At 37.9% G+C, this 15196-nt stretch overlaps 1 protein-coding gene and 1 pseudogene across 10 annotated transcripts in view; one reads left to right on the top strand and one right to left on the bottom strand.

The window, feature by feature from the left end:
- The window catches only part of Pzl (Piezo-like), a 472153-nt gene that overhangs the window by 133768 nt on the left and 323189 nt on the right, over positions 1-15196 (bottom strand). The window lies entirely within an intron of this gene.
- On the top strand, positions 2113-10935 carry LOC138926211 (protein gurken-like; annotated as a pseudogene).

Raw genomic sequence — 15196 nt, 5'->3', positions numbered from 1 at the left:
CTCTAAAATGAAATTAACTCGTACGCATCCTCTATTGACTTAACGTCGATCTTTCGCAAGTCTACGCACATCCTAAATTAAAGAATTTTCCTCTTCTCTTTCAGAATTGTTGAGCTGTACGCGCTATTTAAGGGTTCGATGCACCTGTCAAGTCATAGCACTTAATATTAAATTAAAAACAAATAAAAAAAATAAGTAAAAATACTAGGTCATGAGCTACACCACAAAATGCTGACCACATAATACCAACAACAGCTTGAGCGAGAATTGCTGAATGTCCGATTGATGAAATCGACAAAATATTGTAATACAATCCACACCTTTAAATTGTAAATTTAGTATTTTTATTTTATTTCTTTATTAATTTACCACCCAAGCAATATTCATGTATAAACTTAGCTAATATTGCAGTTTTCTATAAATAAAATCCGTCTCAGACAATCCTATTTTGAACTCATTCCTTTCTCCACGTCCAACTTGTTCAAGAGTAAGTTGCGGCAACAATCCAACTATCAGTTTATGTACTTTTTGTTTTAACTTATCGTTACAGATTGACAAAACCAACTTTAACCGTTCGCAAAGAAAAGTTACCCATTGTGAGTATGTATTCTTAAAGCTAACTTTCGAAGAGAAAGAACAAATTATTACATATTACAAGCAAAAGAATATTTTTGTGTCATACCAATAAAATACCAGATCCACGAGTGAACATTTTGGACCAAATTGTCAGTATACTAAATAAAGGCTACCCCATCAAGCTGTTATAAAATATGGATGTTTACCACAACCATATTTTATACATTCCAATTTTTATCGGCAAAGACGATTTCTTAGACAAAATTTTGTAGATCTTCCACTGAATCCACTGAATGACGTTTTGATGGTAGTCAGAGTCGGCAAGATAGCGGTCTGTGGAGATTTAGCAGAGATGTTGTACCAACGACGATCAACAACCGAACGAAAAGCGATCGAGGTGTATATAATGCGAGCAATGACAATTGGAATACCTTTCGCTTCTTGTACAGCTGTTTGCGTCCATGGATAAAAATGTGGAGGACTACAAAGCCCACAAAGCCTTAACCCAAGCTCGTTCCCAAGCGGGATCTGATGTCAATTTATGATGCTGTGATAAACAAGTTTTTGTCCTGTTACGTTAGCAGTTTCAAAGTCCTTATGCAGAACCTGCCGCCGTCCGCCTCTATCTTGTTCGTAAAACACGACTCATTCATAACTTGAAAATGGGCGAATGAACCTTATAGACAAGTATATTGTCGTGACCGAATTATCAACCAAGTCTACCCCTAGAAAACGACAATTATGAGTTAATAAACCTTAACGGATGGTTAACGAATACCATCTAATGGCGACTTTCATCATGAATGTAAAAATGCTGAAAGCGAAATGCTGAGGAGAAATCATCATTAAAATTTTCGGGTATTGCAGGCCTTAACCATTCTGGCGGCTCTAACCAAGCTTGGCGATGCATTTATTCATTTTCGACCCGCTCTATTAGTCCCGCCCTTTCAGTCGATTTTTTTTAACGTTGTTTTTAAAACCAACAACAGCTTGAGCAAAAATTGCTATTAAAAAAAAAAAAATATTGTGACTCAATCCACCCTTAAAAAATTTTAATTTACCATTTTTATTTTGTGCTTTATCTATATTAATTTACCACCTATGCAATATTCATGTATAACCATGAAAAGGTTCAGTTTCTTTGACCGTGCATGGGTTCAGTTTTTTATTCTTTCTGTGAAAGTGCAGTACAGCTTCTCGTACGCTAGCAGCAAATAAAACACTCCCAACGTTCAGGATCGAAGAACGGAAAGATGGAAAAGGAGAACATTTTTCCAAAGATAATAATCGAACCAACCCTTGAGGAGGCTAACATTCAAGAGCTCTGAGAGGCCCTGCGAGAAATTGGGGAAGAGATAGCTAGGTGCATTTAGAATGATAAGAAGGATGAACCGAGCAAAAAACAAAGGTCGAAATACTTTCAAACAAACCTAGCAGTCTTTAAAGAAGCGCGTGACCGATTCCTAGAAAATAATACAATTGTTTCAACGGCTCAAAATTAAAAACAAAGAAGGAAGAAGAGTATATTCCGAACATATGGGCATCAAGGTCACCTTTAGACTTTCTGATCACTGCACCGTCTTCCAAGATGAGGTGATGCCAATTAAGAAAGCACTACAATACCTCAAAGCATCAGGCATCACCAACGGTAAAGTAAAGATTTTCAGGGACAGCCAAGCGGCCATAAAATCAATTCGATCGATCACAAGCAAATTAAAAACTGTCTCAGCCTGTAGATCATATCTTCACGAGACTGCGATATAGCCAGTATATGCCGCTCCGAAATGGAGGAAACTGAAATTCCCATAGCCTCATACAAGCTTCGATTTAAACAAGCCATAAATAATAAGAAACAACTCAGTTGGACTTCCGTCTCAAACTGACGCCCGCCAACTTTCGCGTTTTATCTCACATAAAATAACATCCAAACTTCTGAGGATGTTTGATTTGAGAGGATTCAAATTAGCACGGTTGTCGAAGTCATAACTGGCTAGTGGGAACACATTCTAGACATCTCAGATGCGACAGTCCTAGATCCCAATAGAACACGTAAAAGTTATCCAACCCGTAAATACAGGCCACTTATGGCTTTTATAAAAAATATTTTCAATCTCTGCATTTGCCTTTGGCTTTGTCTTTGGCTCAATTATCCAACCCTTAAATCCAGGCCACTTATGGTTTTCCACTTATGAATTTTATAAACAATATTTTCAAACTCTGCATTTGCTTTCCGCTTTGTCTTTGGCTCTGAGGTACGATCTCGGTTCCCCATAAACGAATCAAAATCAAAAGTAAATATCAGCTTCCCTCCGAAGCCCAATAAATTACGCCTTTTGCGTTTCAAGTACCCACCAAATTGCATCGATCAGCTTAATCGAATTTCATAATAAGATGCGACATTTTCATCTTAAGCCTCTAATCTAAACACAACTTATGGCCGAGGTTCTTTGGATCAGATTTAGGATTAAGAAGTCAGTCCCTTTTTGACCGAGACCGCGAAAAAATAGAGCCCTTCGAATCGCCACTGGGGCCCACGTCTATCATGACAATCGCACCATCCACGAGGTTCTCAATTTCCCTTGGGTCAAGGACGAGATACAAAGAAGCAGAGCACGTTACATGCAGAGGCTTCATAATCACCCGAACCGGTTGGCCAGCTCCCTGCTGGACAACAGCTAGCAGCCCAGAAGACAAAAAAGGACACACCCGCTGGACCTCCCCTTACTACTCTAATTTATTTCTACCATATTAATATTTAAAATTATCTATAAGTGAAGTTTATGTGATAACATTTAATTGTTGTCCCTAATGGACAGTTTTAAATAAACGTTCCCCTGCTATTACAAAAAAAAAAAAAAAAAAAAACCAAGTTGTATAATTGAAAAATAAAATTTACATTTTTTTAATTCACCGAACTACAAACAATTTAACTGGCGCCCAACTCGTGGGGCCGCGTCACACAAAGCTCCAAAAAATTGTTTAATACAAAATAAGTTAAACATAAACGGAACTCGCGCGGTCAACAACTCAACATTTTTAGTGGAAAAATTAAAACATCTACCAAACGACACTACCAAGTGACAGTAATCGTTAACAACAAAGTAAATGGAAATTAATTAATGAAATAATCCATAAAGTGAATTAAAACAAAAGTGGACCGAAATTTTAAACCAAACAATTACAAGAACACAAAACTAAAAAAATCAACCCACAAAAAAAACAAACAAGAACAAACAAATAAAACGACAACTCCAACAAGAAAAACCACGGAAGGAAGACAGGACATTCTCAAATAAAAACGACATCTCGCTCCAACAAGAAAAACCAAGGAAGGAAGACAGGACATTCTCTATCCATTATTCAACTGTATCCAGGAAGGACGATCAACCATCAACCACACAGAAGGAAGACCCCAACGGGACAATATCGTGAGGAATTAATTAAAAATTAAAGATTATAAATTAAGATCAGGGAACTTGAGAAAAATAAAATAAGATTTATATATTGCAAAAAGTAAGATGCGCGATTTAACAAATAATATAAAGAATAAATCTGGAAGATTTGATAAATAGCTTTTGTGAATTAAATTTAACAATGCCAACCGGAGGTTCAGCACCAAATTTTTCTGTAGGCAGTGTAGCCACAGCCGGCGGTTTAACAGTGGAATTGATAAACAGATTAATAAACGCTCAATTGAATGAAGTTAGCAGGAAAGTAAAATGTTTAGAAGGAAGGCTAGAAACAGATACAAAAACTGTGGAAGATTATAAAACACAAACAATTGACCCAGCTATAAAATGCGATACAATACTTGAAGTGGTAAAATCCTTACCTAATTTCACAGGAGAACCAACACAATATGTAGGTTGGAGGAAGGAAGCTGCAGAAACTGTAATGAGTCTCTATAAAATTAAAAGTGAACAATATTTTATCGCCTTAAAAATTTTACGAAAAAAAATTATGGGAGCTGCCCATGATGCTCTTACCAATCATGGCACTTTTTTAAACTTTAAAGCAAACTTATTTCGATTGGACTTTATATATAGTGACAAACGACCAATACATGTTCTCGAGTCAGAACTAAGTATCCTCAGGCAAGGACGAATGACAATTACTGAGTACTATAACGAAGTCAATAAAAAAACAAGAATGGAAAGCTAACTTCGGGCGGAGCCAAAGTTGATATACCCTTGCAGTTAAAACCGGATATATATATCGCAAACATCGGATATAGTTGGCCGATCCTTATGATTACATCATAATAAAACCAATTAAATACAATAAAAAATCTAAAAAAAGTCTCAAGCTTCTATCTTCAAAAATACGAAAGTTGATATTTCTACCAAATACCATTTCCGATCGTTCAGTTATATGCCAGCTATAAGATATAGTCGGCCGATCCTAATGAAATTTGGCATGTCGTAATGTGTTGCCAAAAATAGCTCTCATGTTAAATTTTAAGTCTCTAACTCTAAAAACACCAAAGTATATAAGGCCGTTCCGACTTATATACTGCGTGCAAAGAAAAGAAGGGTGTGTGCAAAGTTTCAAGACGATAGCTTTAAAACTGAGAGACAAGTTCGCGTAGAAACAGACAGACAGACGGACAGACGGACATGCTCATATCAACTCAGGAGGTGATCCTGATCAAGAATATATATACTTTATAGGGTCGGAGATGTCTCCTTCACTGCGTTGCACACTTTTGGACAAAATTATAATACCCTCTGCAAGGGTATAAAAAAAGAAATACAAGTTAAAGAGCTGCGACGCGTCCGTGAAGTGGAAAAGAAAAAAAAACAAATTTCACCGCGTCGTGAAACCGCTCACGCCGCCAGGATCATCACCGCAGGATCATCGCCACTCATCGAAACCCATCTACTTCCATGCCGTGCACCTGCATCGATTGCAAAAGGAAAGTGGCAGCGGGATTAAAGGATCCCAAGGCAGAACCCCAGGTATTTGTGCAAAAAATTGAAAGTTGAGAAGAGACAAATTAAATCTTCGTCTTGTGCTGAAATATTGCACCCTCCTTTCAATTCTTGGCGCATATGTACTTGAAATTAGTAGAGCTTAACAATTTGATTAGTTTAGTTAAATAATTAACAAACTATCTGTGGCTAAAATTGACAAAAACATAAATACATATCCACATCTTTTTTCGTTCGTTTTCGTTTTTTGAATTTATTTATTAATTAAATAATTAAAATAAAAAATTTTTATTTTTACAAATTAACAAATAAATTAAGAAATTTTTATTTAAAAATAAAAAAAACACAAAATTTTAAATTTTTTATCGTTGTCTGTTTATTAAAAAATAAATATATTTAAATATGGAAAGTAATAAACAGAAACTAAAATCCACAACTCTTGATGAATTAAGAAGAAGATTAAATGTCAGGGTAAAAAGCATTCGCCGGTTAGAGGAACGTTTGGAAGCTGGGTCAGTTCCTTTAGTGAAGACCGAGCTAGAGTGCAGGCTTCAGGTTTTAAATGAGACAATATTTAAGGCAAACGAGTTGCAAGACCAGATCGAGCCATTAGATGAGGAAGATGAATTTGGAGCCGAGTTGGAAGAATTAGAGATAACAACTAAGGCAAGGGTGATGTCATTATTAAATGCCTTCACGTTAGCTGAAGAGTCCCCACCAGCTACTGCAATTTCTGCAGCCCCAACTCGAGCTTGACTTCCCAGTTTGGCATGCCAATATTCAGTGGAAACTATTCGGAGTTTAAAAATTGCATGAGTCTCTTTGAGACATTAGTAGACAAGGATGTGAACATTCCTGTCATCGAGAAATTTAACCATTTAATTTCTTGCCTCTCTGGTGAAGCCTTAGGAACTATCAAGGCATTCCAAGTCACCGAGAGTAATTATGACAAAGCTATTGCTAGTCTAAAAAGAGTTTACGATAACGAATGTCTCATCTTTGCGAACCAAATAAGCAAATTATTGAGCCTTCCGAAAGTTTCCCAGCCGTCTGCGTCGTCGTTGAGAGGTCTCATCGACACAGTGTCATCGATCTATGGGTCACTATTATCCATAGGAGATGACACTAAAATTGCAAACTCAATGATCATTCACTTAGTTTTGAGTAGAGTAGATCCAGTGACCAGAGAAAAATGGGAAGAGTCACTGAATTATGAGGAATTGCCGCTGCGGTCCGATTTCGAAAAAATATTAAATTGTAGGTACCAGCACCTGTCCGCTGAAGAGACTGGCAAGCCAAAACAGGAGAAAATCGGGTTCGGGAAGCAGCACAATAGGAGTTCGTTGGCTTGCTCCGCTTCCAATAAACAAGCTTGCAGTTATTGCAACGCACAAGACCATAGTCTTGCCCAGTGTAGTCCGTTCGCTCGCCTTGCTGTAATGCAACGGTTTGAGTTTGTCAAGTTAGCCTCATTATGCTTAAATTGTATGCGAAAAGGTTACACAGTTGCGAAGTCGATTTACGACTAGGTGTCAAATATGTGCAAGATCGCACCACAAAATTCTGCACCGATATATTGTGACCGAAAACAACTTGGCCTTACCACCACCAAATAAACATACTCCTCCAGCGCTACATCTTGATGGCCCTTCTACGTCACATGCTTTGCATGAGTCATCCCTAGAAAGGGTTTTGTTAGCGACGTCGATCGTAAGCGTTAGAACTAAAAATGGCGAGCACATATTGTCCCGAGCAATACTTGACTCTGGGCAAATGAACTTCATTACTGAAGATCTTGCTCAACGCTTACAGATCCGTAGGGAGGAATTGTGTATCAACTTGCTTGGAATTAGTCAAGCTAATTCCTAGGTCAAGAAAAAGATACAGACTGTGGTGAAGTCAACAATTAATGGTAGTGAGTTTCCGTTCGACTTTTGGATTTTGAGAACTATCTCGGGTTATCACCCTGACCAGTCAGTGAACGTGAAAGATTGGGACCTACCACAGAACTTGCCTTTAGCAGACCCATATTTTTATAAACTTCAGCGGATAGACTGAAGATCCTTAGTTAATTGGAGCTGAGTCATTTTTCGAACTGTTTTCCGTTGGCCAAATAAGCCTGAATTGCCAAGAAGAATTACTCGAGTCGATAGATGGAAAAAATTAAAAAAAAATTTTTTGGTTTTTGGAATTTACGGAAGAATACGAATCCTTAGGTCATATGTCCCCAACAAGCAATGATGTTCTTGCTACTCCACACTACGTCATACCCCATCAGTGTGTCTTACGGCCTCAAAGCACATCGACCAAATTACGAGTCTTGTTTGATGCGTCTTGTAAGAGATCAACACAGAAGTGCCTAAACGATCTGTTGATGGTTGGTCCTACCATCCAGGAAGAGTTATATTCAACTCTTCTACGGTTCCGACTGAACAGATTGATGCATCGCCAAGAAAAGATGTATCGCCAAGTAATGGTAAATGAAGACGATAGGCGATACCAGTTGATAGTATGGAGGGGAGGCCCATCAGAGTCCTTAAAACTGTGCAAGCTCAACACCGTTTCATATGGGACTGCGCCAGCCCCATTCCTGGCCATAAGGTGTTTAAGGGGACCTTCACCTGAATTTTTTTGAAAAAATCGATTTTTATTTTTTACATAAAATGAAAGTCCTATGTGTCTAGAATATATGTACCAAAGGATATTTCGATACGACGCATAGTTCATGAGCTAGACATTTCAAACATACCCATGATAACAAGAAAGCTATCGAAAGGCAAAGTTTCTAAAAACTTTAAACGCGTTTTTCTCGAAACCATGTTTTCTGAACTCATGTCAAGCACATGGCTCGTTCTATTGATCCGATTTCCTTCATTCAAGAAGCGTTTGAAAGTATATTCTTTTTTGTATGGCTTATACCTAAAATTGACAAGAAAAATTGTTTATTTATAATTGTTAAACAAGATCAAAATAAAACAAGAAAGGAAAGCTAACTTCGGGCGGAGCCGAAGTTTATATACCCTTGCAGTTAAAACCGGATATATATCGCAACCATCGGATATAGTTGGCCGATCCTTATCTGAATAGGAATATATAATCCAATTTATTACAATACAAATTCTAAAAAAAGTCCCAAACTTCTATCTTCGAAAATACCAAAGTTGGTATTTCTACCAAAAAACATTTCCGATCGTTCAGTTATATGGCAGCTATGAGATATAGTCGGCCGATCCTAATGAAATTTGGTAGGTTGGATCAACTGGCCAAAAATAGAATCTGTATTAAATTCCAGCTTTCTATCTTCAAAAACACGAAAGTTGGGTTATTTCCGATCGTTCAGTTATATGGCAGCTATAAGATATAGGCGGCCGATCCTTATGAAATTTGGCATGACGTAATGTTTTGCCAAAAATAGCTCTCATGTCAAATTTGAACTCTCTAACTCTAAAAACACAAAAGTTATATCATTTCCGATCAATCAGTTATATGGCAGCTATAGGATATAGTCGGCCGATCCGGGCCGTTCCGACTTATATACTGCGTGCAAAGGAAAGAAGGGTGTGTGCAAAGTTTCAAGACGATAGCTTTAAAACTGAGAGACTAGTTCGCGTAGAAACAGACAGACGGACAGACAGACGGACAGACGGACAGACGGACATGCTCATATCAACTCAGGAGGTGATCCTGATCAAGAATATATATACTTTATAGGGTCGGAGATGTCTCCTTCACTGCGTTGCACACTTTTGGACAAAATTATAATACCCTCTGCAAGGGTATAAAAAAAGGGGAAAAATGTCAATTTTTTTTCAAACGCCCATAAAATTGGTTTATTTTCACCAAAATTGATTGTCGTTAGGTATAAGCCATAGGAAATTCCATCAACTTTAATAAATTATATACATTTCTAATTTCCGTTCACTACCAGCGGCCCGACACTTGACAAAGCGGAAAAAACGAGGTCGACAAGATCCGCCATTTTGAAGGCGCCATTTTGAATTTCCTAAATATCGAATACTTTTTTTTATCGTAAATAAACAACGAATCAAAGTTCAAAAGCTCAAGCTCGTATGTCTTTTCATTTTCCCGCAATCCATTCTCAAATTTTGCTTCATTTTCGGCCAAATCCAGGTGAAGGACCCCTTAAAGAGGTTGAGTGAATCTGTGAAAAATACATTCCCTCGAGCTGCCGAAGTTATTGGGTGCGACTTTTACGTCGACGACATGTTAACGGGTGCTGGTTGCAATGAGGAGCTTAAGACAATTAAGTCTGAAGTAACTCAGGTTCTTCAAAACGATGCGTTTGAATTGAGCACGTGGTTTTCAAACTCGTCTGAAGTTACTGCATCCGAGAGCACGGTTAAACCAATAACACTTTCGGACTCAGAACTGACTAAAGATATATTTAAATTTGAAATTCATGCTTGAGTCATGGGTCAAAGGGCGACCAAGCGGAACATTCTTTCGGTGACATCGAAGCTGTTTCACCCCCTTGGCCTATTAAGCCCTATACTTATAAAAGGAAAGATCCTATTGCAGGAACTAGCAATTATAATGTTTAAGCTTTTTGGCGGCTGGATTGCTTTTCCATAAAATCCACAAGCGCTAGAGTCCCAAGAAGATGCAAGTGTGTAATATGTTTCTGTTTCTGTTGCGACGCCAAATTGCAGATGTGGTTCTATACTCTCCTATAGGTATAGAACTCTCCTATACTATGGGTACATATAACATTCCAGTTTTGTGGATAATCCGTTTTGTGGATAATTTTCGACGCTAGCTAGCGTTTTCCAATGATGCCAATCCTAATTAATCAAATAATCAAAGTAATTTTCGTGCTCTCAACAATTGTCGCCATCACAGATTGTTGTTCGAGCCGGTTCTTACTACTGCGAGAGCATACGCTTAATATTGTGCAGCATCAGCACAATCACTTCCACGAGCACGCTCACGAGCTGCAGCAGCATGGCCTTTGTCAGCCAGTGGGAGCTGCAAACACTCCAGGAGCAACCACAACTGGAGCAACCACTTTACCCTCCGTAAACGAGGACAAGAGGAAGAACGCCGCCGAGGTGCTGCTACTGCCGTGTAGCGAGGAATACAAGGCCAACTTTCGCCTGAACGGGGGATGCTGCTTCTACCATCCAATGGACAACAGCACAGTCCTGCACTCGTGCCTCGGCAAAGACGACTACGTTCGTTGGAGAAAGGTGCGAGTACAAGAACTGGAATGATGGCTTTGTCTACGCACCACCGATTGAAAAACGCAAGGTCCGGTCCGCACAGCGTCTTCTCCTTCCCCGTGTTCATCATGCTCTCGTCCCTTTACGTGCTCTTCGCAGCCGTATTCATGCTCCGGAATATGCCGGTCTATCGCCAGAAACAGCAGCAGTTGCATCTGCGCAAACAGCGCTTTTTTGTTAGGTGTTAGATATGCAACAATTTTGGTTTCACTTGTATTGGGATTCATATTTTTTGTTTTTTTGTTGAATTGTATGTAAACCATGTTTCATGATGTGGCGCATCATGTAATTTATTGAATACATTTAGTTTCAAAAGACGCATGATTACTATTTTCTTTTTTTTTCGTTTCTTTACTGATTTTTTTTTTGTTTGTTTCACTTTGGAAGCTTTCGTTGGAGCTTTTGTAATTCGTTTGTTGTAACATTTTGTTACGTTTAATTAATTATTATGGAATATTAAGAAAGTACTTAGAACATAATCTTCGCGCTTACTCCAATTAACCCAGACAAGTGATTATTTCCGTAACACTTTATTACATCTTGTACAATGTTTAAACTTTTGTTAATAGAGACCATTAAAGAGAATGATAACTAAAAAGATAAAGCCTCTAATAAAAGTTCCGATCGAACGAAGTGTATATTGGTCGGATTCAGAAGTAATTCTTCATTGGATTCGTTCCCATCCATCGTCGTTCTCAACGTTCGTATCGAAAAGAGTAGCTGAAATTCAAGAGTGGTCAGATGATAGCACCTGGCAGCATGTACCAACTAAACAGAACCCGGTGGAGTGAATTATTAATGAAAACACCAAATATACAATTTGTTGAATGAGACTAGTTTATCTCTCATGATAAAACATAAAAAATAAAAAATAAGAGTGGCCGCAAACTATGTACAAAAATCGAAAGCGAAAACGAAAGATGTGGCCTCGTCAACGTTATAACTCGAGCTGGCAGCCGCCCCAGCTTGTGGACTGCTCTCCTATACTCCGCTCCAGAGCTAGTCCTGACGACGGCGACCCTGACCCTTCCGTCCGCGCCGGCGTGCGTTGCTCCTACCCTTCCTGTGAGCCACTGTTGTGGCGTCTAGTGATCCTCTGCGATCAGGACCAGCTCACCCGTCTGGATGTCGTCCTCCTGATTCTGCCCCTTCGACCGCGCCCGTAGTCCCAAGACGTACTCCCGGGACAATCGCTGAAAAAACATTTGCTTGATTGACGAGACAAGCCACCATCGCCGCAAGCACCCCTGCTGGTCCGGGGTCCGCGGTGCTGGTGGGGCGATGAGCGACCCACCTGTCCACAGGTGCCAGGGAGTAAGCGCCTCGCAGTCGCTTGGGTCCTGACTCAGAGCGCCCAGGGGTCGTGAGTTCAGGGCGGCCTTGACTCCAACGAGGACGGTCTGCAGCTCCTCCGCGGTCAGCCTTGCGTTCCCTACCGCTCGTAGGAGTAGGTGTTTTGCAGACTTCACATATGGGACATGGAAACATCAGCTTCCCTCCAAAGCCCAATCAATTACGCCTTTTGCGTTTCAAGTACCCACCAAATTGCATCGATCAGCTTAATCGAATTTCATAATAAGATGCGACATTTTCATCTTAAGCCTCTAATCTAAACACAACTTATGGCCGAGGTTCTTTGGATCAGATTTAGAATTAAGAAGTCAGTCCCTTTTTGACCGAGACCGCGAACGGTTGATAAAAAATATTTAAGAAAAATCAAAAGTGTCTTGTAATTATTACGTTTAATAAATAAAGGTTTTTGTATAATTTTGTATATAACCAAGTTGTATAATTGAAAAATAAAATTTACATTTTTTTAATTCACCGAACTACAAACAATTTAACTGGTGCCCAACTCGTGGGGCCGCGTCACACAAAGCTCCAAAAAAATTGTTTAATAAAAAATAAGTTAAACATAAACGGAACTCGCGCGGTCAACTAATAAACGCTCAATTGAATGAAGTTAGCAGGAAAGTAAAATGTTTAGAGGGAAGGCTAGCCACAGATACAAAAACTGTGGAAGATTATAAAACAAAAACAATTGACCCAGCTATAAAATGCGATACAATACTTGAAGTGGTAAAATCCTTACCTAATTTCACAGGGGAACCAACACAATATGTAGGTTGGAGGGAAGCTGCAGAAACTGTAATGAGTCTCCATAAAATTGAAAGTGAACAATATTTTATCGCCTTAAAAATTTTACGAAATAAAATTATGGGAGCTGCCCATGATGCTCTTACCAATCATGGCACTTTTTTAAACTTTAAAGCAATCTTATCCCGATTGGACTTTATATATAGTGACAAACGACCAATACATGTTCTCGAGTCAGAACTAAGTATCCTCAGGCAAGGACGAATGACAATTACTGAGTACTATAACGAAGTCAATAAAAAATGACCTTACTAATAAACAAAACAATAATGACATGCGGAAAGGACAGTGTAATTACCAAAGAAACAAACAATTCAATAAGGGGAAATGCTCTACGAGTATTTATATCCGGACTTAATGGATCTATTTTTAGAAATTCTTTTCTCATTAAATCCACCAGATTTGCCCAATGCTTTGGCAAAGGTCCAAGAATTAGAATCAAACAACTTCCGTGCTCAATTCGCAAATAGGTTTAATGGATTTAAAAATGAAAGTAAATATCGGTGAAACAACTTACGATTTGATCAAATGCGACAAAATAATAAAACCACTAAAATGGGAAATAATTTTAATCATAACCAAAATTACAATTGGCCACAAAAGGGAAATTTTTGGAAAAATAATAATCAAAATAATAATCATAAGCAACAAGCTATCGAGCCAATGGTTGTTGATCCACCGGTTCAACTCCAGAATAAATCTAATAACAATCGGCAGCCGAGCCAAAATTGGCAGGCAAATAGTAACCAGGGAAGATATAATAATTGGCAGGCAAACGATAATCAAGGTAGATATAATAATAATTATTATCAAAATAAAAATCGTTCAAATTTCTATAGCACAAATCAAGAAAGAGAGCAAGCTCAAGCTCAAAAAAGGGAATCAGATGGAACAGAAAGTCAGCCAGCTAATAAAGTAACCAGATTAAATAATATCATTGAAGACCATTTTTTAGACCAGACCCCTACAGAGGAATGCCTTATTTAAATAGGATAGATCGAAAAACCAAGAAGCAGCTAAAAGTTTTAATAGATACAGGAGCCACTGCTTGTTACATAAAAAGGGGAATTTTTGAAAATAAAAACGAGCTACCAATATACAAAAAGGTAACTACAGTTCATGGCTATTCAATTATTAGGTATTACCACATTATAAATATATTTGAAACAAAACAATTATTTTATGAAATCGAAGGTTTAGAATCTGATATTTTAATTGGATTCAATTTATTAAGAAATATTGGAGCTACAATAAATATAGATAAGGGAATCTTGAAATATGATGGGAAACAGGAGAAGTTAAAATATTATGATAATGAGAAGAAAAAATGATATACGTTTAATTGAAGAAAATAATATTCTTCCGTTAAAAGAATTTATTTTAACAAAGTATTTTGATGATAATGGTAGCGAAAACACAGATTCATTAATTATTGAAAATAGTGAGAAAAGCTTGGGAATCAAAAATCCCGAGAACGCCGACGTAGAAATATCCGTCAACAAAAATAAAAATATCTTGGGAATTAAAAATCCCGAGAACGCCGACGTAGAAATATCCGTCAACAAAAATACAAATATCTTGGGAACTAAAAATCCTGAGAACGCCGACGTAGAAATATCCGTCAATAAAAATAAAAATATCTTGGGAATTAAAAATCCTGAGAGTGCCGACGAAGTAAATACCGTCAAAAATCAAATAAATAATATAGGTACCGACCAACTAGGCGGATTGAGGGAAAAGATAGTTCACTATATTGAAAAGGAGCATTCAAAGATAAATATGCAAATTCCTTTTAGAACAGACATAAAGGGGGAAATAAATCTTATCCACGATAGGCCAATAAACGGGAACCAATATCCGTATGCTCTATCTGTCAACGACTTCGTGAATAGCGAAATCAAAAGAATGTTATCAGAAAAAATAATAAGGTCTAGCAGAAGCCCTTACAATTCAACACTTCTGGTAGTCCCAAAGAAAGAAGAGAATCAAGACGGAAGCCGTAAATTACGACTCGTCATTGATTAAAAAAAATTGAATGAAAGTACTATACCTGACAGGTACCCAATGCAAGACCCATCAGTAATTCTATCAAATTTGGGAAAAGCAAGATATTTTTCAACAATAGATTTATAGTCAGGATTTCATCAGATACTAATGAAAGAATCTGATGTCGAAAAAACAGCTTTCAATAAATAATGGAAAATAGGAATTTTTAAGAATGCCATTCGGATTAACGAATGTACCAAGAATCTTTCAGAGAGCAATGGACGTTATTCTAAGAGAACAAATAGG

The sequence above is a fragment of the Drosophila bipectinata genome, chromosome 3L, assembly GCF_030179905.1.
Source record: "Drosophila bipectinata strain 14024-0381.07 chromosome 3L, DbipHiC1v2, whole genome shotgun sequence".
NCBI lineage: Eukaryota > Metazoa > Arthropoda > Insecta > Diptera > Drosophilidae > Drosophila > Drosophila bipectinata.
Note: the sequence above shows the minus strand (reverse complement) of the source record. Positions and strands in the feature narration are given on the sequence as shown.